At 49.7% G+C, this 3,441-nt stretch overlaps 1 long non-coding RNA gene across 2 annotated transcripts; it reads left to right on the top strand.

The window, feature by feature from the left end:
- The first annotated feature begins 253 nt into the window (after nucleotides 1-253).
- On the top strand, nucleotides 254-2,729 carry LOC127778376 (uncharacterized). Of its 2 annotated transcripts, none has more exons than XR_008018500.1 (3): nucleotides 254-1,059; nucleotides 1,175-1,470; nucleotides 2,036-2,729. It is a non-coding gene; the product is annotated as an uncharacterized LOC127778376 (long non-coding RNA). The 2 variants fall into 2 exon arrangements; XR_008018499.1 differs by lacking the exon at nucleotides 2,036-2,729 and having other exon boundaries at nucleotides 258-1,059; nucleotides 1,175-1,291; nucleotides 1,378-2,013.
- Nucleotides 2,730-3,441: the final 712 nt, after the last annotated feature.

Raw genomic sequence — 3,441 nt, 5'->3', positions numbered from 1 at the left:
CCACGTAGGGATTTTTCTACAGTATCTACAGCGAGCGCGGTGGATTTTTTCGAAAAAGCCCTCCGTTTTATTCGTAATTCCAAATAGGTCCCTTTCGAACAGTTTCCCTGAGGCGGTATTCTACGTAAGGGCCCTTCTTAAATCCGAGTATTACATGTGGAGAAGGGTAAAAGCGCGAAATAGGACTGCGCTGTAAAAGTAGAGAATCGAGAGGCTTTTTCGCAAAGTTCCGCGCACTAATCCCCCAACCCTAGCCACCTCCGCCCACCTCCTCCTCCCTCTCGTCCTGCGCCGTCCGCCTCCCCTCGCCCCGCCGCGTCCGCCTCCCCTCGCGCCGCCGCGGCTGCCGCATCCACCTCCTTCTCTCTCCCTCCCATCTCGCCCTTGGTCCTCCGCGTCAACCGCCGTCGCCGCGTCCGAGTTCGCCTCCGCCGCGGCGGCCACGTCCAGCTCTGCCGCCGCCGCGTCCACTTCCTTCTCTCTCGTCGCTTGCGCTCGCTGCTCTCTCTCCCTCTCCCTCTGCTACAACATCTGCATCGCGGCGTCGCCATCGCTATCCGCCTCCCCTGGCGCCGCCGCCTTCACCCCCTCCGCCACTGCCGTCGCCGCTGCCCGTGTCCCCTTATCCCTCTCCCTCTCCCTCTCCGGCCGCCGTCGCCTCACGCCGCCTCATCCTCGCTCGTCTCCATCATCGTCCTCGTCGCCTCGCGCTGCCGCCTCCACCTCTGCCGCTGCCGCTGTCTAACTGTTCGCCGCCGTTGGAGAAGACGGATCCGATGGCCAAGCCCTCAAGGCCGCCGGATCTGGTGGCGGCGAGTTCGTGGCTGCGTGCAGCGCGTTCCTCTACACCCGCGGCGACCGCTCCTAACTCGCACATCTCGAGAAGGCGGCCAACCCACCCAGCTCGGCTGCTCCGCCTCACTCTCCCTCACTGACAGCAGTGGTGGTAGTGGTAGGCAATGACGGCGCCGGCGCCAAAACAGGAGGAGCTGCTGCCGCACGCGGTGAAGGATCAGCTGTCGGCCATCTCCTACTGCCTTACCAGCCCTCCCCCATGGCGTCAGTGCCCATTCCCTCTCTCCCTCTCTCTCTCTGCTACATTCCAGGAGTGGATCGATGGATCGATCTCCATGGTTGGCTGCTTGACAGAGCTTTCGTTTTTTTTTTTTTGCAGCGGAGGCCATCCTGCCCGGATTCCAGCACTACCTCGTCATGCTCGGCACCACCGTCGTCATCCCCACCACGCTCGAAGAAGCTGAGCAGGTGCCATGACTAGCGCCGGCGGCACAAGGTGTGTGAGGCGTTCTCCAAGCTGCCCGTCGTCGTCACCAATAGTTTGTGCAGATAGAAAACTCAATCTTCGTAATTGATCTTCAGGCTAAGTATGTTGGGGATGAGGAGGAGCAGAGGTGTGGCCTAAATCTGATGGACAAGATTTTGGCAGTTTGGGAAGCATTTGGGATATGGCAGGTAATTTACACAAGCATGAACCATAAAAAGCAGGGTTTCTCCTACATGATTGCATTAGCTCAAGTATCAGAAGTAAAGGTGTAACTGGAATCTAAGTGTTACGGAGGCATATATGGGTGTTGCACTTATCAATTAACGTGTGACTGGAATGTTGTTCATCGCGGCGTGATAATCAGTGTGAGCTTGCTAGAGTTTAGTGAGTGGATTCTTTCGGGCAACTTTAATGTATATGCTTCTCCAAAAGAACTTTACAGCATTATGTACTTTGTAGGCTACAGGTAAAATTTCTTCTTGGCTAAAAAGACTAAAGAGGTAATGATAGTGATGGCCAAGTGGATACTTATTGTCTTGGCAGGAAGATGTGGAAGTATTATTATGATATATATGTGGCATATTGTGGGTCGAACAATTTATGAATAAGCGATTGTGGCTGCCTGCAATGTAGTATATCTTCTGAACATTTCTGTGAATCTTGAAACCTGCATGCATTCCGAAATCTGAAGTTCTGAACATCTCCTTAAATTCTTTTATGCCTTCAATCAACAACTGACAATTTTCATTGCAGTACTTTTCAAAGAGGTATTCCATAGATCACATAGAACCTCTCATGGACAACGGAACAGTCGATATACAAGTGCAAGCGTTAGAAGGCAATCAACAACAATGGTTCTCCACACATCAACGGATCATCGTTGCAACTTAAAAGATGGATGGACATGCTTTGCAGTGGACAACAACATAAGGTTGCACACGATATGCATTTTCCATTTCTACAAGAAAGAGAATCTCCAAGTAACCATAGATATCTTGTGAAGACCGTACTGGCCCTACCATGCAACCCTTTTGGTGCCATCAGAATTCGCGCTCTCTATCAAATGCCATCCTAATATCTTATTATGATACCAGTATGATGTTAATTAGCCTAGCGCCTTATAAGGCCATTGTGCAGGCTGCACTTGTAAATCTACTATGCCACCTACATATTTAGCCACTGTTAGAAGAACCAAATAGGCAACGTACTTATCTATGAACAACTAAGTAGCTTAACATGATCGCCTGCTTCTTTTTGAGTGTGCAAGTATAACTACCACATTATTGGTGTTCACACGATGTACATGCAGGCGGTGGCGCGCCCCACCCTCTAGTATATACAATCTGGTGATAAGCACTCTCTAGCAGATAAAACAGACATGCGTGGTGCAACACGTTACACTTCGATTATTGAACGCTACCTGTTTCAAGGTTGCATTTAATACTCCCTTGCACCATGTATCATAGAACAGCACATGCGCACATACAACTCTACAGGCCGAAATTAAGAGAACGGTACATACAACTCTACAGGCCGAAATTAAGAGAACGGTACAAAACAAACAGAAAACCATTCTATTATCATGAAACCCCAGTAAAGAAGCTAAACAACAAAAAACTGGGGTAAACAGAGCAATACAGACAATATCCTGTTGTCATTTTGTCACTCATGCTCAAATTAAACTTTGTCATAAGAAGGAAGCATGCAAATGGACAACCCAACCGCATTATGAAAAGTAAAACAAACCCTTCCTTTGTAACCACCAACACAATTAGCCTGCACTACATACATCCTTGCTACTTTACTTCCAACCCTAACATCATTCAAATGTTCCATTGCTTCAAAGTCCAAAAACTAGCACACCGCACACATGATTCCACTATGACATGCTGCTGTTAGTCCAAACACCTAGGGGTGGAAACAAGCCTGCTCGGCTCGGCTTGCAGTGGCTCACAACAAACTAGGTTTGGCTTAAACAAGCTAAAACTTGAGTTCGGCTCGGCTCGTTTCCTGGCTCGAGCCAGCTCGAGCTGGCTTGCAAGCTGATCCAACGTGGGTGCAGGGGGACTCAAGTCCGCCCTACACCCACAAGACCCATGGATATCCCCTGGAGCACCCCTTTGATTTTTTCACCATGAATGATAAACTAAAGATTTCTA

This window comes from Oryza glaberrima, chromosome 7 (assembly GCF_000147395.1).
Source record: "Oryza glaberrima chromosome 7, OglaRS2, whole genome shotgun sequence".
NCBI lineage: Eukaryota > Viridiplantae > Streptophyta > Magnoliopsida > Poales > Poaceae > Oryza > Oryza glaberrima.
This window is presented reverse-complemented; position numbering and strand designations above follow the sequence as displayed.